This window comes from Lynx canadensis, chromosome C1 (assembly GCF_007474595.2).
Source record: "Lynx canadensis isolate LIC74 chromosome C1, mLynCan4.pri.v2, whole genome shotgun sequence".
NCBI classification, from domain to species: Eukaryota; Metazoa; Chordata; class Mammalia; order Carnivora; family Felidae; genus Lynx; species Lynx canadensis.
The window spans coordinates 74,627,450-74,654,348 of NC_044310.1; the positions used below are offsets into that span (position 1 = coordinate 74,627,450).

Genomic DNA, 26,899 nt, shown 5'->3' on the forward strand with positions numbered 1-26,899 from the left:
CATGATAATCTATATGGAAAACCCTAAAGATTCCACCAAAAAAACTGCTAGAATTGATTCATGAATTCAGCAAATTTGCAGGATATAAAATCAACACACAGAAATCAGTTGCATTCCTATACACCAACAATGAAGCAACAGAAAGAGAAATCAAGGAATCAATCCCATTTACAGTTGCACAAAAAACCCTAAAATACCTAGGAATAAATCTAACCAAAGAGGTGAAAAATCTATACACTGAAACCTATAGAAAGCTTTTGAAAGAAATTGAAGAAGACACAAAAAAAAAATGAAAAAAGATTCCATGCTCTTGGATAGGAAGAACAAATATTGTTAAAATGTCGATACTACCCAAGGCAATCTACGTATTCAATGCAATCCTTATCAAAGTAACACCAGCATTCCTCACAGAGCTAGAACAAATAATTCTAAAGTTTGTATAGAACCAGAAAAGACCCCAAATAGCCAAAGCAATCTTGAAAAAGAAAACCAAAGCAGGAGGCATCACAATCCTGGACTTCAAGATGTATTACAAAGCTGTAATCATCAAGACAGTATGGTACTGGCACAAGAACAGACACTCAGATCAATGGAACAGAATAGAGAACCCAGAAATGGACCCACAAACGTATGGCCAACTAATCTTTGACAAAGCAGGAAAGAATATCCAATGGAATAAAGGCAGTCTTTTCATCAAGTGGTGCTGGGAAAACTGGACAGCAACATGCAGAAGAATGAACCTGGACCACTTTCTTACACCATACATAAAAATAAACTCAAAGTGGATGAAAGACCTCAATGTAAGACAGGAAGCCATCAAAATCCTCAAGGAGAAAGCAGGCAAAAACCTCTTTGATCTTGGCCACAGCAACTTCTTACTCCACACGTCTCTGGAGACCAGGGAAACAAAAGCAAAAATGAACTACTGGGACCTCATCAAAATAAAAAGCTTCTGCGCAGCGAAGGAAACAATCAGCAAAACTAAAAGGCAACTGACAGAATGGGAGAAGATATTTGCAAATGAAATATCAGATAAAGGGTTAGTATCCAAAATCTATAAAGAACTTACCAAACTCAACACCCAAAAAAACAAATAATCCAGTGAAGAAATGGGAAAAACACATGAATAGACACTTCTCCAAGGAAGACATCCAGATGGCCAACCAACACATGAAAAAATGCTCAACATCACTCATCATCAGGGAAATACAAATCAAAACCACAATGAGATACCATCTTACACCTGTCAAAATGGCTAACATTAACAACTCAGGCAACAACAGATGTTGGCGAGGATGCAGAGAAAGAGGATCTCTTTTGCATTGTTGGTGGCAATGCAAGCTGGTGCAGCCACTCTGGAAAACAGTATGGAGGTTCCTCAAAAAACTAAAAATAGACCTACCCTACAACCCAGGAATTGTACTACTAGGCATTTATCCAAGGGATACAGGTGTGCTGTTTCGAAGGGACACATGCATCCCATGTTTATAGCAGCACTATCAACAATAGCCAAAGTATGGAAAGAGCCCAAATGTCCATCGATGGATGAATGGATAAAGAATATGTGACACACACACACACACACACACACACACACACAATGGAGTATTACTCGGCAATCAAAAAGAATGAAGTCTTGCCATTTGCAACTATGTGGATGGAACTGGAGGGTATTATGCTAACTGAAATTAGTCAGTCAGAGAAAGACAAAAATCATATGACTTCACTCATATGAGGACTTTAAGAGACAAAACAGATGAATATAAGGGAAGGGAAACAAAAATAATATAAAAACAGGGAGGGGGACAAACCACAAGAGACTCATAAATATGAAGAACAAACAGAGAGTTGCTGGAGGGGCTATGGGGGGGGGGATGGGCTAAATGGGTAAGGGGCATTAAGGAATCTACTCCTGAAATCATTGTTCCACTATATGCTAACTAATTTGGATGTAAATTTTTAAAAAAATTAAATTAAATTCAAATAAATAAATAAATAAATAAATAAATAAAAATAATAAAAAAAAACAACCATGTGTTTAACTTGAATCAAATTATTTCTTCTGGTTTTAAAGTTCATGATTTTAGTCAAAGCCTAGAGATGAGTTTTCCTGGAAAAGTTTATAGCACATAAATTTGCCTGCTTTGAGTCACAACAGCATATTTCCCTAGGCTTAAGAGGGGAGAAATACAAAATTAAAAACAAACCAAAAAAAAGTGAGAAACAACTGGTTTACACAATTGGGAAATGACTAATTTAAAATTGTGAATCATTATGCTTAATGGAGTGGGCCCTGGACTGAAATGCAGAATATTTGCATTACTTGGCATTACTACTAACCTTAAGAACAAGTCCTTTGAAACTTCTAGGCCCTCATGCTCCCATTTATCACAAGAAAAGAGTTGAGCTGGAAACGTAAGATTCCGGATAAGATTGATGTGTGGTCTTTTAACTTGCAAATTAGGTTGAGCCAAACGACAATGATATTAAACCAAAGATGGCAATTTCATATGCTTTAGCATATCTAGGGTGGAGCTGACCCATTAGGCATGACCAGTCCAGGGGCTTTATCCCACTCCATCTCACAGTCAGCTTGCTTCATTTTTTCCAACTACAACTAGCCTTTCTTTCTCCAGGGCCAAAGCAGACCCACCTTCACATTGTTCAGGCTCTGTGATTTCAAATGGCAATAATTCATTTCACCTCTAAATTTAAAAAAAGCCTGGAGAAGAACTCAGGTTGACATAGCTTGGATAATACCCTCACTTCAGCCAAACAATTCCATCAGAGTACTATTACTGGCTGGAAATGGATCATTTTGCTACCCCACTGACCAGAGGGATACAATAATGTAAATGACAACCGTTAGTTCCCTAAAGTGTGGTACTGAACACACAAAAACTAGATACACATACATGTCTGTTTATCTCTGCGTGTGTTGTGATTTAAAATATATTTCATTTATAGGGCGCCTGGGTGGCTCAGTCAGTTAAGCGTTTGACTTTGGCTCAGATCATCTGGCGGCTCATGAATTCAAGCCCCGCATCAGGCTCTCACTCTCAGTGCAGAGCCAGCTTCAGATCATTTGTCTCCCTCTCTTTCTGTTCCTCCCCTGCACGTGCACTCTCTCTCTCTCTCAAAAATAAATAAACATAAAAAAAATAATAATAAAAAAAATATATAATTCGTTGATGGGGTGCCTGGGTGGCTCAGCTGGTTATGTGTCTGACTCTTGGTTTCAGCTCAGGTCATGATTTCATGATTCATGGGTTTGAGCCCTGCTCCCCGCGTTGACAGCATGGAGCCTGCTTGGGATTCTGTCTCTCCCTCTCTTTCTGCCTCTCTGTCTCAAAACTATATATATATATATATATATATATATATATATATATTTCATTCATTGAAAGAAGACATCATGATTAACTAAACCAGAAGAGGGGCGCCTGGGTGGCTTGGTCAGTTAATCGTCCGACTTTGGCTCAGGTCATGATCTCATGGTCCGTGAGTTCGAGCCTGTGTCAGGCTCTGTGCTGACAGCTCAGAGCCTGGAGCCTGTTTCAGATTCTGTGTCTCCCTCTCTCTCTGCTCCTCCCCTGTTCATGCTCTATCTCTGTCTGTCTCAAAAATAAATAAACGTTAAAAAAAATTTTTTTTAATAAATATAAACTAAACCAGAAGAAAGATAGATTTGGATTCAAAACCTTTGTGACTCAGGAAGTTATTTTCTTAATTTGAATCTATTTTCTCACCCAAAAAAATCTATAAATACCTCAAATGGTTATTATGGGATTTTATGAAATCATGCGTGTGAAACTTCTTTGAAAATGTAAAGCAGTGCAGAAGTTAAGAAATCTTTCATTCAATAAAAATGTATTAAAGGTCTACTGTGGGTTGTGAACTTTATCAGGTGCTAAGAATACTAAGACAAATACAATTTGATACTGTTACCCTTAATAACATCACATAAGATCAGGATAACATCTGGTGTGTAAATAAGCTCAGCACATCTTTACTTTTTAAATATGTAACGTAAACCAAACATCTGACAACTGAGTCAGAGTGTAGTAGTTTAACAAATGCAGGGATCGTTTATACACTATAGAAGAGAAATATTACTCAAAATTTGAGTGTAAAATAAATTTCTTTAAACTTTATTTTTTTAGTAATTGCTACCCCCCAATGTGGGGCTTGAACTCATGACTCTGAGATCAAGAGTCACATGCTCTTCTGACTGAGCCAGCCAGGCACTCCTAAAGTGAATTTCTTTAAAGCATACCTGTCACTTGTTTTACTTCTACCCTTTCCACAGCACTATGTCAGGTTCTGCTCACCTTTCCTTTCCTTTTTTTTTTTTAAGTTTATTTATTTTGAGAGAGACAGAGACTTTGCTAGTGGGGGAGGGACAGAGAGAGTAGGAAGGAGAGAGAATCCCAAGCAGGCTCCATTTTGCCAGCACAGAGCCTGACACGGGGCTTGATCCCACGAACCTTAAGATCATGACCTGAGCTGAAACTAAGAGTCGGATGCTTAACCGACTGAGTCACCGACATGCCCCGGGTCCTGCTTACCTTTTCAACAAATGATTTATTCCCCAAGTTTAACACTGATTGCCTCAAAACTAGCCTTTTTCAAAACTGATCCTGTGGCTAGTACTCTAATGCATGTGTCTTGTCTCTATATACACTTAAACCTGAATACAGCATTTCTTACCCCACAGCCTCCCTCACACACTATCCTCAAACTCTTTCCAAACAAGTCAATTTTGAACTTGATTCATGTTATTTTATTTTTATCTTTTCTTGGCACAATTCTCCTGTTAAATTATGCTGTCCCACCCAGGCTCGTGCTTGGAAAAGGGTTGATAAAACTGAGACTTGTCTGTGAAATGATCTCACAGTTCTCCAGCCATTCTGAATTTAAATTACCTGTTATCATTTGGGGCAGTCTAACTGATTTCTCATAGTGATTTACCTTCCCTTCATCCTGAAATACGTTCTGAAGTAGGGCTTTTTGGAAATTTTAACAAGATTAGTTGTTGTTACAAATTATGAGATACTTTTCAGGAACTTCCTGCTAAAAAATATTTGCTTGGTGTGTACACAAGTTTGCATGCTAATCACATGTTTATTCAACATGAACTGGCCACATTGCAGTAAGTTCCCGCCTCCACCACAACTGTATAAAATTCCCAAACCTAACCCTGGCTTAGTGTTGTAATGCCACTGCTCATGCTGGTAGGTTATACCTATTGCTCAGAGTTTTGTCGTACGTTCTCAAAATTCTTTGACTGGCTTTGGTTATTCATTTCTTTTGTCAGCAAATATTTACTGAAGGTTTACTATATGCCATGTGCTGTTTTTGGCTAGGTGGATACAAAATTAATAAGGTACAGTTGTTGCCTTCGAGGCCCTTACAAAGTAAAGGAGACAGAACTAAAAAGACAGTGACAATAGAGGAGATGCAATGGACGATGGGAACTACCATCTGTCCAGCCTCCTCCTAGTTCCTTCAGGCAATTCCTCCCCCACCTCCTTGTTCTGAAAGGACCAATCACAGTGGTTCAGGGATGGACGTGTAACTGTCCTAGACCAATCAAAGGCCTCCTCAGAACTTTTCTGCTGGAGTTAGGAGGGGAGGAATGTCCCAATGTTACTTCTGGATCATAAAATCCAAGCATGGAGACTGAAGCCTGCTAATGATTTTGCTTCCCATGTAAGTGCCAAACAAGAAGCTGCTGATGCCATTTCCCCACCATGTGGAAAGAACCAATCTAGAAGATGCCAAACCTGACACAGAGAAAGAGAGGAAAGCAAGACTTGAGAGATGAGGAAAGTCTTGCTGATCCCTGGGTCTGGTATTCCCAAGGCTGTCACTTCCCTGGACTTAGCAGCTAGGTGTGGCGGTAGGAAGTCCTGGATTGGTATGGTGGCTCCATGATCATCAGGGATCCAGGTTCCTTCCATCTTTTTTGCTCTGCAGTCCTTAACAATGACTTCCATCCTTGTGTAGCAACTACATTTTTTTTTAATTTTTATTTTTATTTTTTACATTTTTTATTTTTGAGAAACAGAGTAAGACAAAGCATGAGCGGGGGAGGGGCAGAGAGAGAAGAAGACACAGAATCTGAAGCAGGCTCCAGGCTCTGAGCAAGCAGTCAGCACAGAGCCGGATGCGGGGCTCAAACCCACAAACTGTGAGATCATGACCTGAGCCGAAGTCAGATGCTCAACCAACTGAGCCACCCAGGCGCCCCAACAACATTTTTTAGATGGGCAGAAGACTCTACCATTTTTTATAGTCCCCATCACTCCTTAATATCTCCCAGGCTGTGTGTGTGTGTCATTTATCCTCAAGCTCACAGCATTGTTTTCCTACTTCACTCATATACATAACCCCCCTATCCCCCATAGGTTTTGAGACTATGGTCCCTGATCAAAAGATAAAGGGATCTCTTCACTTAAATACATGCCTACTGAGCTTAAGCACGAGGTCTAACCAATTCTTTCTTGTAAAGCTTGTGGGAAAAAGAAAAATAGCTGACCCACTAATGGCAATGTTGTCTACATCAAGGTCATGGGACAATGGTGTATCTATCTATTGTAAAGGATATGTGGTATATCCCAAGTAATTTCTATTTTTTTAATATATTTTGCTGTTTATTTGTTTTTGAGAGAGAGAGAACATGAATGGTAAGGGGCAGAGAGAGACACATACACACACAGAATCTGAAGTAGGCTCCAGGCTCCATGCTGTCAAAATAGAGCTGGATGTGGGGCTCAAACTCATGAACTACAAGATCATGACGTGAGCCAAAGTCAGATGCTTAACCAATTGAGTCACCAGGTGCCCCCCCCCAAGTAATTTCTTCCTAGATATAGATGTGCTTCTAAAGTGTGTTATGTGCTCTTTTTTTTTTAGAGAAGATTTAGGATCATTCCTATGATAACATTCTCTTGAATACTTGCATGCTTTATAAAATTAGAAGAAAAAGGGCCAGAATTACTGGTTAATTCACATAATTTGAAGCCTATTTCTGAATATATATTCTTACATTTATGAATGTGCCACATATTTGAACTTCATCTTTTATGTGTAGCAGCAGCAGAATGTTGATAGTGTAACCCCAAAGCAGATAGACATTATAGTAAAGCTCTGAATGGGATAGGGAATAGAAACCAATTGTCATCACTAAACATGCAAGCGATCTCACTATTTATGTTAAGTGCCAACTGAGGTTAGTGTGATGGCCAACTGGGCCCCCGTGAACTTTAGTATATGTCAGTAGTCTTTTGGGAAAGTAAGTCCCACTTTTTGATTAGGAAGAGAAGATTGAACTTGGGTTTGGAGACAAGGGGCTTACAGATGAAGAGAGAGAGAGTAATCTACCTTTGACACCATGGCTCACTCCTCCAGTAATTTGAAAGGAGAAAACTGTAAACACAAGGGATCTAAGGCTAGATGAGAATCCCAAATGAGAGATGGTATTGCCAGAGATGTGGGCTCTGTTACAAGATTTAATGAATAGAAAAACAGAAAGAATCTGGGCATTCAGGTATAGCAGCTAGCCCTAACAATGGAAAAAAAGAAAACCAACCAAGAAAAAAAGTGCTGGGGAAATGACAGAGAATTTAATGCTCATGTTGTCAATAGTAAGCAGACCCCAGAAGAAGAAAATTGCAGCCGATTTTGTAGAAATAGCTGATCTAAATATCCTGTGATTTAGAAGGATAGTTAATATGAGATATTATGAGTCTATGAGATATATTGGGGATCTTGAAAAGAAAGCAGCAATAGAAAAATAAGCGATGGATGTAAGAAACACTAATGAAGTAAGTAACAGACAAAACTTGGTAATGGACAATGAGTGAAGTGGGAAGGGAGTGGAGAGATAGGAGTCAAACGTCACTTAAGTATTTTAGGCTTGGATAACCAGAAGAATGAAGACAATCTTCATAGAAGAAAAGAAAACCTGAAAGGGAGACTAATTTAAGGGGAAAGGTGATGTTCTCAGCTCTAGATAATTTGAGTTTGAGGTGAACGTGAAATATTCAAGAGATATACTCAGAATATTCCTAAGATATAGGAAGTTTGAAGCTGAAGTTAATGAGAGAGGTCAGTCTAGAATTCTATATTGGGAGTTATCTCTCCATGATGTTACTAGAAGCTGGAAAAGTAGATAAAATCACTGAGGTAGCTGCTAAGGGTCAAAGATACTGTGCTAACCATAAATAGGTAGAATGAAGATAAATTATTGCCTTGAACTGGTGATCATTTATTGCCTATAGTATGAGACACAAAACACCAGGGAGCCTTGGTTTGAATTTGAATTTCAAAATTAGATTAATTCAGTAAAGAAATTTAAATATACAGAGTAAGAATATTTGAATACTAGAAAGATGATCCTAACTAGTCTTATAAACTAAATCTAATGTCAGCTACATTAAAATTCAAGATCTCCAGCCAATACTGAATGAATAGGTGGTCTTCACATAACATTTTTCCCTAAATCTATTTTCAATATATTTTAAAGAAGACCTTTCAAGATTATTGCTGAATTTTCTTAATTTTATAGTTTTAAGTGAGACAAGTAAAATATGCCCTTTCAAGTATAAAGTTTAAAGAGTTTCCTGCAGTGTATAATCCAAAATACCTGTGCTAATGTTTAATTGTATAAAAAACATTATGCAAATGCTTAACTGAATAAGGAAGTAAGATGTCATTATTAATAATGACTTGTGAATATAATTAGAAATGAGTAATTAGGAAAAATATCACAGTAATAGAGAGTATATTTCAAAAGTAGTACATTGGGGATATGAAAATAAGCCCTTCATATGTCCTTCACGTGCTAGTAGAATGTACAGATGGTGTTCCTGCCTCTGAAAGTGGTTTGAAATGCAAAGGTAGGGATAAAAGGGTCACAATGATCCCCTAACTCCTTTGAGTAATTTTACTGTAAAATACTACATTCTATCTAGTACACAGATTTGAATAGACTAGGAGTAGAATAAAATATATCTCCAGAGGAAGCTTTATCCCATGTAAAACAGGTTGTAATCTTATCCCCCAAAATCGTCTATAAAAAGGAGTTTTGCTGCATGTTATCAAAGAGGAAGATTTTATTACTATAAAGGAATATGTAGTCAATAAATATTAGGTGAGTCTTCAAAGTATGGCCTCGTTTGCCTGAAACCTAGCTCTGAGACCGGACCACTGGGTCCGAGGTCAAAAAGTAAGGTTTTTGACTTACTCCTTATTTGTTGTCTTCTAGCTCTGAAAGGTGCCAGGCCTTCCTAGACGATGAATCAGCATAAATATTTGAATGACTACTATGAGTGGGTGTAACAGAGAAAAAGAATAACCTGAGGAAGTATTCAATGTGGTGTCCACTTCAGTTGAGGACATGACAGAAAACCTAGAATTAATATAATGATGTCCCAAATCCTAGTTTCCTAGGAATTGCCTCACTCTTCTTGTTTGGTTTCTGTACATGTCTTCTGCCTCAACCCATTAGTAAATGGATTTTTGTGTTCATAGCTGCATCAGTCCATGCTAGGGTTGAGAGAGCATAGACTCTGGAGCCAGGCAGCTGTGAATCCTAGTTCTGTGTCTTACAACATTGAAGCCTTGGGTATTTCATTTAATTCCTCTGAGTTTGTTTCCTCGCCTATAAATGTAAGCACTAGTAGTACTTTATAGGGTTGTTGGGGGGATAAAATATAAAGCATTTAGAATAGTACTTGGCATAAATGTTTACTGTTGTAACAATAGTATTATCATTACTATTGACATAAAAATGTATTTGACCCATGCAAATACACACACATACAAATTATGTTTTTGTCAAATGAGATGGTTGGGTCCAGTAAGTATTCTGGTCAAGGCAAACAGGTAGGCAGAAAGAGAATCTTCAATTCAGTCTTAGGGAGTAAAAGTTAGAGCTACTATAGGTTCCCTAGAGGGAGGTAAAACTGAGTATATGTTCTATTTAACTCCTATGTTCTACTGTTGTTTCATCCTTTTTGCTTCTTTGGTCTTTACTATTTTACTATTTGTGGCTCAGTTAAACAGATGCCAATATGGTCAGACTGAGAAGTACAAAATAGTGCAACACAGTCAGGTAAATGCAACAACAGTAAAATTGTAGGGCAATTTGAACTAAAACTAGAGCTCAAGTCTTCAACTCTGCCTGTTGGAAGTGGAAATGAACTTTTTTTCTGTACCTTGGCTCATCATATTGATCAGATCCATAAGATAACTCAGATGAAGAGGCAAATGGGGTCCTAAAGCATTCCCTTGATATTTAAGAAAATTAAATTTGGATCACAATGTAAACATTGACAATTGCCAGACAGAGCTGAATAAATCATCCAATTAATCTAATTCTAATATATATATATGAAAATTATTTCTCTTAATTTCAATTGTTAAATGTAAAAATCAGATGGCTATTCTATTTTTGTTTATTTTTTAAAGTTTATTTATTTGTTTTGAGAGAGAGAGAAGGGGAGGATCAGAGAGAGAGGAGAGAAAGAGAATTCCAAGCAGGCTCTGCACTGTCAGTGCAGAGCCCAATGTGAGCTGAAGCTTATGAACTGTGAGATCATGACCTGAGCTGAAACCAAGAGCCGGATGCCCAACCAACTGAGCCACCCAGGCGCCCGTATTCTATTTTTAAAGTTGAGTTGGAAAACTGACAAATTTGACTGAAAAAAATGTATAGATTTGAGACAAGGAAGATTTTTAAGAGGGAAAATCTAAAAATCTAAAAAGATTTTGGAGGGAAAATATGGATATTTTTTCTTTTGAAAATTTTAAGGTGAGGATTGTTTTCTTGGGATGGGTTAGGTACAAATCACCTCAGTTATAGGCTTTTTTTTAAACAAGTATATATATATGTAATTATCATTATATATGTAATATGTATGTATATGTATGTATATATGTATATAATGTATCATTAATATACATATATAAATATATGTGTATATACACACTCGAGAAAATAAATCCAAACCCTCAAATGAATAGAAGCTGTAGCTGTGGGATATTACCCATATTCTACATGTCTTACTTAACCAATCCATTTCAAGTTATTTCTAACCATATGGGGTAAATAAAGAAGGAGGTGAGTAGGGGAGGGCAGGGGGCCTAAGTCAGGGGAAAAAATGATGGTATATTGAAAAACATGTTCTGCCACTTCAAGATTTAACTTCTATTTGTCTACACGCTATGTTCATCAAAGAGACCACATCAATATCACAGCAAGTGTAGAGGGAATGAATATGTAGACAATCCTGACTATCACATATCATATCTTTCCCAGGAATGTCCTACCTTCAATCCATTAACACTGCCTTAGGCAAAGGCTGTCCTGCATACAGATTACAAACCAAAACTTTAACACCCTGAGTCAGCTTTGCTTTTCATATAAGTCATTATAGCTTCTGGACTCATTTACTTTTCAAGGAAAAACAAGTTAGTTGAGTGTATTATTATAGCTAAGGAATTTAAATTCTCAGAACATTTAAGTGATAGAAGGTCCAAACTGAAATCACCTTTCACTTGGTATCTGGGGCAAGTAAACAGGTGCTAATGAAAAATGACTCATTCAGAGTTGCCATTAACTAGAATAACTAGTCTATATTAGGAACTGTTGAGAGGAGAAAACTATGTTAGGGTAATGGTTTTAGAAAGACAGTTCAAAAGTAAAAATTTGAGATAATGTGAAAGCTGTTAAGTGATCAACAGACTGTAAGAAATTATTTGCTTTATTATTCTGTTAACTCTATTCACATAATGCAAACCAAGAAGTTGAAAATGAGAAAATTTAGCTTATCTACTTGTTATTGTAAGCACATATAACTGAATTTTAACATTATATACTTATACCTGAATAACATCTACACAGTGAGCTTTGACATAATCACAGTATAAATGATCTTTAAAAATCTTTTAAAATAACTGACCTAAAGGGGCACCTGGGAGGCTCAGTTGGTTAAGCATCCAACTTCGGCTCAGGTCATGACCTCCCAGTTTGTGAGTTTGAACCCTGCATCGGGCTCTGTGCCGACACCTTAAAGCCTGGAGCCTGCTTCAGATTCTGTGTATCCCTCTCTCTGCCCATCCCCCACTCATGCTCTGTCTCTCTTTCTCTCTCAAAAATAAATATTTTTAAAAAATTTTTTAAAACTGACCAAAAACATCTTAAATGAGCATTTAATTTTCCTTTATTTGATAACTGTCTGTGTCTGTACTGCTTTGTCTTTATTTACATATTGATGAATATATTATACACAGTGAATTTCAAATTTTAATATGGTTTGCTCAATATCAAAGTTTATAGTATAGTTCATTAATGTAACATATTTTATTAACTATCTCAGTCAAAGAATTACTTTTAAGATGTTTTTCAAATCAGGAAGGCATGCATTTCTTAGGTGAATAATTATTTACTCCAAATACAGACTTTATCAACAAAACGAAACAGTGAAAAAAAAAAAGGATGCTGATAATATAGGAAGCCACTGACCAAATCCATGAAGAATTTATACTAAGATAAATATAACCCAGAACAAATTTAAAGCACATCATATTCTTTTGAGCAAAAGCCCTTAAAATCTCTTGATACTTACAATAGGTGGAATAATATCATTATACCTACAATCTTATATGGCCTTTAATAAAAAGTTAATTTGTAAGGTCAATCATTTTCATTCTTTGTTTTATTATAGTTTTGAGCTTTCCATTCTTAGCATGTAAAAAATAGGAAGCATTTTTCCATGCAGAAAATGAACTCATGAGAAACTCTTGAATATCTTCTCGCGAGCCCCGATTTCAAGTCAATAGATTAAGTGTCCACATTGTTTGCAACTAAGTCACAGCTGTCTAAATTGCTTCAGAAATGTTTAGCAGATTGCTTTTATAGCAGGATAACACAGTGTGAACCATAGTTCTTGAATACATCTTGCTGAGAGTTTATCTCATTCAAATGATGAAGGCAGCTGAAGCATGGTATTTGAATCATCACATTTTGCTCTAATAAAGAAGAACTTTTGGAAGCTCTCGTCGTGATAGGCAGCACACTAAAGCAATTGAAATGTGGATCTTATATTTTACACCATTCAAACTGCTTGCGTATATGTGTGTGGTGATAAGATACTTTAAAAATAAATTTCATTTGGTGAGAGGCCTTACAGTTAAACTGTAAAAGTAATACACAGATCATGTGAACTACCAGCATATAAAAATAAATATGCAAATGACTGTAATACTCTTTTCCAAAATAGCATCTTTAATAGGCAACCCTTCATAAGAATCATTATAAAGTGACATATTTTAAAGCCATCTTTATATTTTATAAGTACTTATAACTAGCAGTTCTTATTTTTAATTAGAAAATACACGTGTTTTCAGGCAAGCCTAAATAAACTGATACCTGAATAAAATGTGACCACGAAGCAATGGGAACATATTTATACACTTACTATAAATTAAAAAAAATTACAATTCAAACAAATTCTCACCAAGTACTTTCTACCTATAATGAGTTTTACATTTACTAAATGCTGTGGAAATTATAGAAGTCTGACATATTATTTTTATCACTCAAGAAGCTTAAATCTACTTGGGAAACATAAGATGTGATTATAACTGGGTCCTAAGGCTTATAGATATAACCCCCAGTAAACTACAGGTACTCCATAAATATTGTCAAATGAGTGAATAAATTAGAAAAGCTAAACTTTCTTTTAATTGATTTGTTTGGAGAATTCAATTAATATTTTCAAAAAAATCTATTAGTGACAAGTTTTGGAAAGGGGCTTATCTAAATATCTAGCTTGGAATGTGTGTTCCAATTTATGTTGCCGTGTATATCTATTGTTCCCCCTGCCTCTAAAACAAACAAACCATTTTATTGTGCCCACAATTTGGTTTGAGAATTTAGACAGGGCTAGCAGGAATTGTTTGTTTCCCTCCATGATGTCTGTGGCCTCAAATAGGATGATTCAAACATCTGGTGACGTTGAACAAATGGGGGCTAGAATGTCTGAGAAGGGAAGGTCTGTTACCAAGATAACTTCTTCCACTCACCTGTCTGGTCCCTGGGCTGGGATGATTGAAACCTAGGCTCAGCTGGGACTCTTGAGCAGAACACCGACATATGCCCTCACTATGATGCTTTGGCTTCTCAGAGAGTGGCGGTTGTGTTCTAAGAAACTTTACAGGGAATAGTCTAAGACAGCAATCAATTAAACATAGGAACGCTTGCTATGAGTGTTAAAAAAAAAACACAACAACAACCCATGGTCCTTTTTTTTTTTTTTTTAACAGATACAATGAATATTATTTACTCTAAGACCCAGAGAATCTGATATAGATTTGGAGCTTTCATTCAAATTTGAGGAAGTAGAACACTTTGCTGATTGCAAAACTCATTGGCTAAAAAGTCTATGTGATGGATACTGTGAATTGTCCATCAATGTCCACCTTGCCTCTCTTGTTCAGTAAATGAGTTGTTTTGGGGTCCATGACTAGTTAGAAAGCACATTTCTCAACCTCGCTTAAAGCTAGATGTGGTCAAATGAGGACATTTTACAACAGAATGTGAGCAGAAATGATGTGTACTAATTTTTGAGCCTGGGCTTGAAGACATAGGACATTAGATTCCCTGTGCTCTCTTTCTTTCATACAGGTAGACCATGGAGTTCCTTTACCCATCTTCAACCAGGCAGTTGAGAATAATGCCAAAGCAGATAGTACAACAGTAAGATAGAAGGAACCTGGATCCTTGGATGGCCTCACGGAGCAGAGCCAGTCTGATGACTTGGATTGCTTACCTTGTGTAATCCTCATGTGTGATAGAATAATAATCTCAGTGTTCTCCGTACCATGTGTTTGGAGGCTCTTCGCTACAAAAGTTGAGCTTTACCCTAATTCAGATATTAGATACACATTATTAACAGCTGGGTGCTAAGAAATGACTGTAGGAAAAGATACCTCCCTGTCATCCACCAGGGACAAACCCTTTAAGATGTATGGTATGACTGGTGTACAACTTCTTTGCACCTATTAATTTTTATCACTATTCACAGTTGTAAAAGAGTTTTCCTTTAAAGGAAGCACTACTAGTAAACAGTCAGGTTTTACATAATTTTTTCACGCCTATGTTTTTTTTTTTCCATTTTCATAAGGACACTGAAATGTCTCGTGCCACACCAATGTTTCAAATGAAAGTCCAAAAGCTTGTGATTATTTTGGCATGATAGCAGATCTTAAACTCTGGAAGCACAGGCATCACATTCCTATATTCACATGTAGCGAAGCTTTACTAATCCAGAATCATCACAGGCAGCCTTCGAAATTAGAACAGCAGATCTCCAAGCGTGGTTCAGGGGATCTGCAAAGTCAAATTTATTTTCACCATACTAAGATGTTACTTGCCTTTTCACTCTTATTATCCCAAGGTACAAGGAAGAGTTTTCAGAAGTTGTATGATGTGAGGATGAGGTCCTCACAATGAAATATGAGCTTGCATATTCTGTGTTTTAAAATTTTTTCACTTTTGGGGTGCCTGGGTGGCTCAGTCAGTTAAGCTCTGACTTCAGCTCAGGTCATGATCTCACATTTTGTGAGCTTGAGCCCTGTGCTGGGCTCTCTGCTAACAGGTTGGAGCTTGGAACCTGCTTCAGCTCTCTCTCTCTCTCTCTCCCTCTCTCTCTTTCTCTCTCCCTCCCCTTCTTGCACTCTCTCAAATATAAACATTAAAAAGAAATGCTTCATTCTTCTAGTACAGTAAACATCAGAAGACATAACCCATAAAACAAAACCTCTTTGGAGTCTGATAATTTTTTACCATTATTTTTGAGAGAGAGCACGAGCAGGGTAGGGGCAGAGAGAGAAGGAGACACAGAATCAAGCAGGCTCCAGGCTCTGAGCTGTCAGCACAGAACCTGACATGGGACTCAAACCCACAAACTGTGAGATCATGACCCTGAGCTAAGTCAGACACTTAACTGATTGAGCCACCCAGGTGCCCCTGGAGTCTCTGATTTTTAAGAGTATAAATGGATCCTGATGGTTAACATAAAAAGTTTAACTTCTCAATGACTGTAAAAGCTTACTTTCTTTTTTCGTTCTTCAAGTACCGTAAAACCCTAAAATGTTACCATTCATTTGGTGATTAGGTACCACGCTAAGAAATGGTATTTTCTGATATCTCTTTGAGGAGAACATGCATATTTTGGGGAGAACTTTCCAATATTTTTTCCTAATGTTGTATTTATTTACTTATTTATTGAGAGGAGAAAGCACACACATGTGCACACATAAGCAGGGGAAGGGCAAAGAGAGAAGGAGACAGAGGATCCAAAGCAGGCTGTGTGCTGACAAAAGAGAGCCCAACACGGGGCTCGAAACCACCAACCTTGAGGTCTTGACCTGAGCCGACATCAGACACTTAACCAACTGAGCCATCCAGGTACCCCAAACAATCTTATTTGTAATAACAGTTAAGAATCAGAAGAACCTGAGTACAGTCAAACCATAACAGCCTAGAAAAGGAACAGAATTTTCTTGTTAAACCTGTTGAGGGTGGAAAAAGAGAGGTAGGCTCAGATTCAAAGTGAATCATCACATCCCACAGTGTGACTGCTCTTAAATTTTTGGTGCAAGTTAATGAATTCACAGATGCTTGATGACAGTTGGTATTAGGTAACTGGTAATGGGTTGAGCATCAGGTCCATGTCAATATAGGCATAACCAAGGGACATAAGCAGTGGGGGAGTGCTGTGGGAGTATGTTATAGGGAGAGAGAAGCAGGCAAGCATGTGTAAATAACCAGTCACAGTTCCAAAAATTGAATTGGGGAAACGAGGCTCAACTTTAGAGGCTATAAAACAAGGTTACCTAATTTTCTGAGGGACAGGGGAGTCCCTAGCTGATGGTTATACTAAATATTTCTGGAAAACATACAGAAACACACACACTATCCACTCACAAGAGATACTATTATAGGCCATATAAGAAATATGGATGTTTTCTAGTAGCTTTAAGTCTAGCAGGAGAACCAAGGTTGTATACAAGACTTCACAACGAAATATAGGTGCCCAAATAGATGTATCAGGAAAGTGTTGTGGGAAGATTCGTATCAGGTTTAATATATACTTGATGTTTATAATTTGTACATTTGCTGGTGTCAGGGTCTTTGGGGGAATGATAAGTACACCGGGTAGAGAAGGAATTGTTGGAAGAGGAGACAACACAAGTTAAACTGTTCCTACTTCCTTCTACAGTATAGCCAGGGTATATCACTTTACCACTTTTCACTGATGGTTCCTCACCTTGGCTCAATGGCCTATTTAGGGCTCTGTTGGCTTGAACACATTCACACACACACACACACCACACACACACACACACACACACTAGTTTAAACAAAGAGGGAGACTCATTAGGAGAGTCCAGAAAACACGAGAACAAACAGAGATGAGTAGCTGGACTTCCCAGAAGACAGGAGCCAGAAAATGGTAAGACCTCAGAAACCAATTCAGCTACATTTCTTCCACCATCCTAGGATTACATAGTCTCTCACTGCTGCTTCTCTTTGCACACCATTAGATCCTCCTATCTTATACATTTATTGGGTTCTCCCCATTTTCAGTGCCATGATCCTATTATAAAGTCCTATCCTTTTTTTGCCTGGAAAACTGAAATGACCTCCCAATTTTCTCTCCAAAACCACTCTCGCCCCATTTCTAACCTGTTGTTCTTATTACAGCCAGAGAGATTTTTTTTAATGGAAATGTATTCATGGTTTTCTATTGCTCCTAGGACAAACATCAAAATCTTCAGCATGGTATGGAATTGGATTACTCTTCGCCCACATTCGGTGCCTCTGGTTATTATGTCCCTCACTGTCAGAGGATTATATAACCCTGCCCCTTTTACTCTCAGGAATGGCACAGGTTTTGCTGATGAACAGGGAAAGTGAAATGTGAGCACACACTTTAAGAACTCGTGGGGGATTTATCACTTTTCTTTTCCTTCTGCCAAGGCCATGACAATGTTCCACATAGAGACCACTCTCAGCCTGAGTTCAGAGAGAAGATGACATGGAGGACAGCCATGGTGGCATGTAGCATGAGAGATAAATAACCATATTGTGATTTTGAGACTGAGATTTTCGGAATCATTCATTACTCAGCATAACCTACATGGTAGGTTAGCCTTTCAGTGCGTACACAAGTTGCTCTCTCCTGCCTTAGAACTTTATCTATGTTCTTCTGTCTCCTTGGAAAGTTCTTTATACCCTTTTTTGCCCAGTTAACATTTACTCACCAGTGAGATCTCAGCTTAAACGTGAAATACTCAGGAAAGGACTGCCTGATCTATGTTCAAAGTACCCTGAATTCACCTTCTTTCTCATTATGTTTCTTTTTTTTTTTTTCAATGTTTATTTATTTTTGGGACAGAGAGAGACAGAGCATGAACGGGGGAGGGGCAGAGAGAGAGGGAGACACAGAATTGGAAACAGGCTCCAGGCTCTGAGCCATCAGCCCAGAGCCTGACGCGGGGCTTGAACTCACGGACCGCGAGATCGTGACCTGGCTGAAGTCGGACGCTTAACCGACTGCGCCACCCAGGCGCCCCTCATTATGCTTCTTTAAATTATAAGTTTAACTTATATAATAATATATATTACGTTTATATATCATGTATATTATATATAAATAATATAACTTGTATAATAAGTTTAACTTATAATAAGTTAATTATAAGTTTAGCTAAATTTTCTATAACTAAATTGTAAGACAAAGACCAGATATGCCTTAGTAACCATTATATTTCCAGTGACAGGAAGAAAGAACTTCTTTTCTCTTTCCAAAGAGCAGATTTTTCTGCATCTTTGAACTATGACAGAAAATGGCCCTTCTAGGGTGCCTGGATGGCTTAGTCTGTTGAGGGCCTGACTCTTGATTGGGCTCAGGTCATGATCCAAGGGTTGTGGGATCAAGCTCTGTGTCAGGCTTTGCACTGAGCATGGAGCCTGCTTAAGATTCTGTTCCTCTGCCCTCTCCCCTGCTCATGCACTCTCTCACTAAGAAAAGAAAAAAAAAAAAAAAAAAAAAGGTCACTCTAGTCCTTGAACCACCACACCTCCCACTCCAGGGCCACCAGTTGATCAGTATTCCAATATTTTTTATTTCCAAATTCGTGGAGAATCTTGCTGGCTAAAGTTAGACACGTTCTATTGAGGTCCATCCATAGTTTACCAAAAGATCCAGGTCAAGCCCAATACATGGCTACAGAGACTTCTTCTCAGGGGATAGGGAAATTTCCAGGAAAGAAGCTAAACAGATACTCCAAAAGTATCTGCTACAGTCACTACAGCTGACTCTGTTGTGGCCTTGACTTTAACCATCTTGTTCTCAAAATTATCCTCAGCCATACAAGGAACATCCCTATAGAGGGCTCCTTAAGAAAAGCTTGGTGACCAAGTAGTTCTGACTCTGTCTCCCTGACTTTTGTCTCTCCTTTGGGAGTCTGGTACTTTGATTACCGCTGCTACTTCACTTTGATCCCTTGGAGGTAGGGGGTTACTCTCTTTTCTATCAACACTAACATTGAAAAACGATAACAAAACAAAAACAAAAACAAAAAACCCTTTCCTTGATTCTCCATAATGTTCTCAGGATAAGCTAGAATTTTCAAAAACATTTTAATAAAAGTTAAGGAAGAGCCAAAGGGAAATGAAAAACACAAGACAATAAAACACTGTGGCTCACAAAGTAAAGGTTTCTAACTCTTTCCCTGGATATACAGTTCTTATCTCATTTCATTTGGGATCTAAGGGAAAAGAGGAGCCTTATCATCTGAATATCTGAATGTCTGTTTTTCACCAAGAGAACAAAAATAACAACAAAATAAAGTTCAGCTCTACTAGGATGTTTTCTGAACATTTTTTCTCACTTAAAAAGTAAAATATAAAATAACATTTTCTAATTATTATTAATTGAAACTTTCTATATGTTCAGTCATTTCCACTTTTTTTTTTAAATAAGATTTTTTAAGTAATTTCTACCCCCAACATGGGGCTTGGATCCACAACCCTGAGATCAAGAGGCATGTGGTCTACCAGCCGAGCCACCCAGGCACCTTGGACACTTTAACCTCTTAAAGACCTTTCGATATCTATGAAAAACTTTTAAAAGCACCCACATAGCCAGTGATACAATCCAGATATTTTTTGGTCTTTAACTTCTCACATGGACATTTGTTAAAAACGACAACAAAGCTTTCCTCTTTATTGTTAATATAAGTTAGAACATAACTGGAGCTAACATATGTAGGATTCCTGAAAACCATTTGCAAATAGAGACTAAATACAACATATCTAAATCAACATGATATGAGTTTCCATTAAAACTTTTTCAAGTGTGCTTCATTCTGATAAGTATGTCCCATGCCCTATTACATTTTTTTTTTCCTAAACAGAGACCGTGAGCTGGGTAGTAGTTTTTAGCTTAAACTAATTTATTGTTTAAACCATCAGATTTTCCAGATTTTCAAGCAGTTTTGATATTGTATTGGCCTCCCTTTTGTATGCACTATTTTCCTCAGCATACCTAATCAGAATTCCTATAAGTTTAAAAGCTTTTTGTATTTGTTACTTATATTTACATGTGATATATAAAATTAAAATTATTATCAATACTCTACCCCTAGAAATATGTACAGTTTGAAGTCTTTTTCTGTGGCAAAAAAAATGAGGGACTATAATGCTTTGTGTTCAGTATAACTGAGGATTCTATTTTAAAGTACTTATAGTAGTATGGTGTAGGTTAAAAGAAGTCTAGGACTGGCAATTATATTTAGGTTCTGGTCTTCATCTCTGCCACTAAGTAAAATAATGTTGCCATGCTCCCTATTAGTTAAGTCAATTATGGCTTATTTTCATTCACATATATTAAGAGTCAGGCTAGACATTTTAATTTTTTTTATTTAAAATTTTTTTTATGTTTATTTATTTTTGAGAGACAGAGAGACAGACTGCGAGCGGAAGAGGGGCAGAGAGAAAGGGAGACACAGAATCCAAAGCAGCCTCTAGGCTCTGAGCTGTCAGCACAGAGCCTGATGTGGGGCTTGAACTAACAACTGTGAGATCATGACCTGAGCCAAAGTCGGGTGCTTAACCGAATGATCACCCAGGCGCCCCAAGAGTTAGGCTAGACATTTTAAGTCTCTTCTAATTCTAAAATTCCAGAGTGCTAAAATTGAACATTCTCTCTCATATTTAAATTTATTTTAAAAGAATGTTCATTGACTGTGTTTCTAAGTCCTTACACAGGTTTATTTATTTATTTATTTATTCATTCATTCATTCATTCATTTAGTAGGTTTCATGCCCAGGGCAGAGCCCAATGCCAGACTTGAACTCACAACCCTGAGATCACCTGCTTAACCAAATGAGCAACCCAGGTGCCCAATAGGTAACTTTTTTTTTTAAGATTTTATTTTTAAGTAATCTCTACACCCAACCTGGGGTTCAAACTTACAATCCTGAGAGTTGCATGCTCTACCACTAAGCCAGCCAGGCACTCTCTTGCATAGGTAATGTTTAATTCCACCATTAAGCACCAACTATGTGCATGTCGGCCATGTCAAATCCATTCAAGAGTAAGACAACGCAAAAATAAGCAAAATATATCTACATGCATTTAATGCCACTGAGTCGTACATTTAACACTGTTCAAATGGTAAATTTTATGTTATGTATATTTTAACACGCTAACATTAGATATGTGTATACATATCTGAATACAGTGCTCCCCTAACATGTTGTGCCTACCATTTAAAACTGCCTCATATTATTTGGATACAAGTCTTTCTCCAAAGAATTTAATCACTCCAGGAACAAGGACTGTCTTAATCTTAGCTGTAACTCCAGGGCCTGTAACACTGGCTCTTAGTTACAAGGAAGGGCAATTATCTCTTGGCTTTTCCAAGTGTTGCTATTGCATATATTTTAATTATCATTTCAATCAAAGAAATGCATTAAACACATAAGATGTTGTAAAATTTTAAAATACACACTAGAAAAAAATTTCTTATCACATACTATGAGTTGGAGTTCAGAAACTCATAGTGGTCATTAAACTCTATCTTCAACAAATGTTTGTCAATTAATGCAGGAGACTTGAGAAGACAAAAAGATAACACAAGTCCTAGCATTAGCCCAGCAGATCTCACATGGAGTGTAAGATAAATACATAATTTCTACTTCCTAAGAAGTATGCCTATTATGCGTTTCAAGTAGCTATCTCACTAACCCCTAACATTCTCCAAGTAGCTTTTAACAAAGCCACTGTATTCCAGTCTCAATCTAAAGTTAGGCAGCTGCCTAGAATATCCAGGCTGAATATTTGCTGAGACAAAACAAAAGCTACCTGTTGGAGACTTTATTGACATTCCCAAATACTACACTGTCATTTTCTTAAACGAAAACGTATACTACTTAGCTATGTTACTCATAGGTTAGCTTGGATGTTTACTGCATCCAAAGTTGGCCTTTTTTCCAATTCGCGGGGATGATCTGCCCCACTTTCTTCAGTTATATTCAAGAATTAATCAGATTCTGCACTTAGTGGAGTTCCACGGCCCAAACCATAGTTCAGCCCTTGGGAAAAGGGCACCTTAAAGGCTGTAGGTTAAGGACTGCCAGAGATACTGAGCGCTTACATTTCTTGAAAAGTACAAACCACACCCCAGTTTAGCTAGCTGTGCACCTTACTGGTCAGATTGGCGCGCTGGGGGTGGGAGAGAGAAAAAGGCAAGATTAGCAGCTTGGGTCGATAAGGGGCAGGAGAATAATAGATAAAATTTGAGCCCGAAACTCTTTAAGTATAGAGGGTTAGAAAGGGCGCTCGTTTAACGTTAGGCCTAAACTTCAAGAAAAAAGAAGTGGCGCTGGGGGGGGGGGAAAGCTCCCGAGTTATACTGTTCACCGTGGGGCCGTTAAACGCAGCAGAAAAGCGGGCGTGTTTTTTCTTCCTCTTCCCGCCTCCCAAGAGACGCGAGCCCAGTCCTTTCCCCTCGTTTTCACCCCGGCGGGGTCCAATGGCTGCCGCCCGCCGCGGAGCCGGGTCGGAAAGCGCCCCGCCCCCCGCGATGCTCCCGCCCTCGGGGTCCTCTCCGCCCACCTCCCCCTCGCCACTGGAGGTAGCGGCCGCGGCCGTCACGTGTTCTGGCAGCCGCCAAGTGAGGCCGCTTTGCGACGCAGTGACAGCCAAATGTGCGACAGGAGGAGCTGCAGCTGCGGCCGCAGCGCCCCGCAAGGAGAAGCTTGAGGCGGCTCCTGGCGTCACCCAGAGGGAGCGACTGAACGAACAGAATCCGGCGCGGGCGGGCGGCGGCGGCGGCGGCGGCGGGCGGGCGGCGAGGGGGAGCCCGCTCCGAGTGCCTTCGCTCCCCGCCGCGCTCCATGAACCGGGCGAAATAAGCCGCGCCTCCAGAAGGGCTGCGCCTCCATGAATCCCTAGCTTTTTTTCTTTCGCTCCCCGCTCCTCACCCCCCACCCCGCGTCCCGTCCGCCTTCTCCCTTCGCCAGCGGCGGCCGCGGCCAGGTGCGGAGTCCAGAGCGGAGCGCAATGGCGTCCACCCCGAACGGGGGGAGATTCTGCTCACAGAGTTGCAGGTAAGGGCCGCGGCCCGGGCGGGAGGCGCTGGCGGAGAGAGGGAGAAAGTCTGGCGAGGGGTCGGGGGCCCAGGGACGCCGTGCGGCCGCCGCGCCCCTAGCCCGCTAAGTGCGGAAACTCGGGGATGTCACTCGGGAACCGCTTCCTTCGGGAGCCGGACTCTCTTCCCCCGCCAGAGCTCTGGCCTGCCACCCCTTTAATTTGACTCTGCCTGCCAGTGAGACCCCATCTGTGTCGGCTGTCTGCAGCCGGAGTCTGCTCCCACCCGGTCCCCGGAGCGGCCAGCTCACCGCCCCCTCCCTGGTGTCAGAGCCGCCCGCGACGCCCCTGCAGCCCCCTCCCTCCGCCCGGCCAGGCCCCGCCCCGCCTTTCCCTCGTACACCGCTCCTTAAACTCCTTGAATGACTCCAAGCTGTTTTCCTCGTCCCTCCCTTCCCCTCAGACTCCGCACAAAGAGCGCCCCCATAACTTCCAGCCCCCGGACAAGTTTTAAAAAAACAAAACAAACAAAAAACCGTGTCTCACTAAATGCTTGCCTAACTTCGCTAGCCCTCTTCAGGTGACCGCCGAATTCTTTAATATGAAGGCTGCCCTTCCCTCCCCCCCCGTTTTCTTTCTTTTCCCTTTTCTTTCTTTCTTTTTTTATTAACCAGATGATAGCTGTATGGTCCTCTTGTCTACTGCTCCCTACTCAGATCTGGAAACTTAGATGCTGATGCTTTTCAGACTTTCATTTTCCCTCCCGTTTGAACACCAGAGAAAGAGCTACAGAAGTTGTTTACAAATGAGCAAGCAGTGGGCTAAGGGAAAGTGTTGGGCACCACATGTCCTGCAGGAGACGAGGACAAAATAGATCCCTTCGTTACTTAAGTCTATGTCGAGTAGCAGTATCATTGTTTTGCATTTACGGCTAGATATTTAATGATGTAGGCACGATTTTTGTCCTTAAGTCTGTGATGTACAGGGGTACCTACACTACTGTGTTTAGTTTATTTTTATTACTTTGGAGTTTTCCAGAGACGTTCACATTTGGCTTAAAATTTTGTGCTTGTTTTGACCTAAGATTTATTTTGATATGTTTTGCTATAGACCTCTTCTAGCTATTAGCTGTTCGATTATTGGAGATAGGACTTAGAAGAAAATATACTTACATTTCTTTTTGTGCGTTGAGCATTTAATTCTTTTAAAAAGATTGAATCTAGATCCTGAAGGGTTGATTCTTGATGATGCCAAAATTGAGTATTGCAACTGCTTCTAAATTTTTTGCTGTTTAAATATATTTTTCAATAGATTCCCTTTATAAGCTTGGTTGTGTTAAGCTAAATGTAAGTTTGAAGGCATTGTTGTAATATTCGATATTTCCTGAACGAAAGTAGAGATTTCAACAAGGTGTACCAGTGCAGGGTTGCAAATTTGGAATCCTTTGAATCAGCTTTGAATTTCCTGTCTTTGGACATGTTGCTATGTAGTATTCCAGTTACTCTTAGCCTTTTATAAGGTGTTACAGCATACCATATTTGCTAAATGAATGGAATTTATTGTTTTATTACTTCACATAAGGTTTCTAAATGAAGTTTGTTTGAGGCATGTTGGAAATGCTTTCCACTGTCTAGTCTTGAAATATGAAAAGCATACTTTGGTCCTGACTGGGAAAAATCCATGAAAATGGACAGGAGCATTTTTCTTTGAATGGAGTTTCTTCAGAATTATAAAGTATTTGGCATCCTTATTTGTATTTTATAGAAAGTTGTCATAGAATACACTCATTTTGGCACTTGACCTGAAAATATATTTTCATGTGTATTAAAATATAACAGGGATTTTTAATAAGATTTTGACAAGGAAGCAAGTCAAAAAGATGAGAAATTTTAAATACGACTATTTAAAAAATGGGATCAAAGTAGGGGAACAGCTAAAGTTAGACTTTAAAAAAAAAAAGTCTCTTCCAGAAAAAGAATGGGTTTTATATTGTTACCTTATGAGTTGACAAGTATATCTAAAGCATTTTTATTGATGTATTTGACTCCCAGTTTGTTTTTGTTTTTAATTTTTTAAACTTTTTTATTTTGAGAGAGAGAGAGAGAGAGCGCAAGCATGAGCACAAGCAGGGGAGGAACAGAGATAGACAGGGAGAGAGAGAGTCCCAAGCAGGCCCCGCACAGTCAGTGCAGAGCCCCATGTGGGGCTCAAACCCATGAACTGTGAAATCATGACCTGAGCTGAAATCAAGACTCAGATACTTCAGCAACAGGTGCTCCTTGACTCCCAGTTTTAATAAAAGTTACTGCATATGAACTTTATTATGTGTGTTAAATTGAGAACATTATTTATATCAGCATGTAAGATAAATGCTGGCAAAATTTGCTTCACCAAGTACTGTATATCCATCTGTTCAGATGTTTTACTATTTCATTGGGTCATGGAATTAGTAGATAGTAGCCAAATATTTATCAAGTGTGTTTGGAGAACTAGTTTTTAAAAAGCATCTAAGTTGTTTGAATTTATTTAAATTGAGAAATTAATATGGAGTTCTTAATGCTTCTCTGACATACTGATTTTAAGTATTTAAATAATTATGTAGCAAATTTTAAACTGCTGTTTAGTAGTTAAAAACTGTTACTTTGCTATATCTTGTCTAGGGGAATACTTGTCTCTGAAAGTTACATGTTACAGTCTACTTTTAATGAAATTGATACTTATTTTTAGAAACATTGTATATCCAACATTTTAAAGTTATTTTTCAAATTATATTGCAGAATTTGAAATACTTTACTACTTGAGTTGGAATTGGCTTATTAATAACCCTTAGTTGTGGAAAAACAAAACCTGAAACCATAGTGTTTTTCCTTATTAATTATTGTAATATTTCTATGGAGTAATGTTTCTAACTCTTGCTAGTAATTAGGAGGCTTATTTAACAAGGAATCATTAATGAAGTACACATAAACTTTGATGGCTAGAGGCTTCACTGTATAAAGAAGAATATTTACTATCATAAAAATAAAAAGGCTATTAAAAATATAAACTTAATTGGCAGTTTCTAATTTTTATCTTGTATAACTAACTTGTTTTATCCTGTTCTCTTTATTTTTTATTGAGGTAGTAACTTAGATATTTTTGGTGGGGCCAAAGAAATTAAAGTTTATTTTAAGGAAACTGGATTAATGAAAACTATATAAAGAACTCAAAATGAAAATATTGGC

The 26,899-nt window shown here is 38.5% G+C and overlaps 1 protein-coding gene and 1 long non-coding RNA gene across 4 annotated transcripts in view; one reads left to right on the forward strand and one right to left on the reverse strand.

Annotated features, from left to right (window-relative positions):
• Positions 1-4,220: 4,220 nt before the first annotated feature.
• LOC115521396 lies at positions 4,221-23,010 on the reverse strand. The gene is made up of 3 exons (XR_003971057.1): positions 22,896-23,010; positions 20,717-20,723; positions 4,221-4,231 (listed from the first exon to the last, which is right to left on the reverse strand). It is a non-coding gene; the product is annotated as an uncharacterized LOC115521396 (long non-coding RNA).
• A 402-nt stretch (positions 23,011-23,412) lies between these two features.
• Positions 23,413-26,899, forward strand: part of PKN2 (protein kinase N2) — a 130,709-nt gene continuing 127,222 nt past the window's right edge. The window contains exon 1 of one of the 3 annotated variants that reach the window (XM_030324231.2): positions 23,413-23,695. The gene's annotated coding sequence lies outside the window, so the exon portion shown is untranslated. The remainder of the gene's footprint in view (positions 23,696-26,899) is intronic. The other 2 variants (XM_030324233.1, XM_030324232.1) reach the window with 2 other exon arrangements.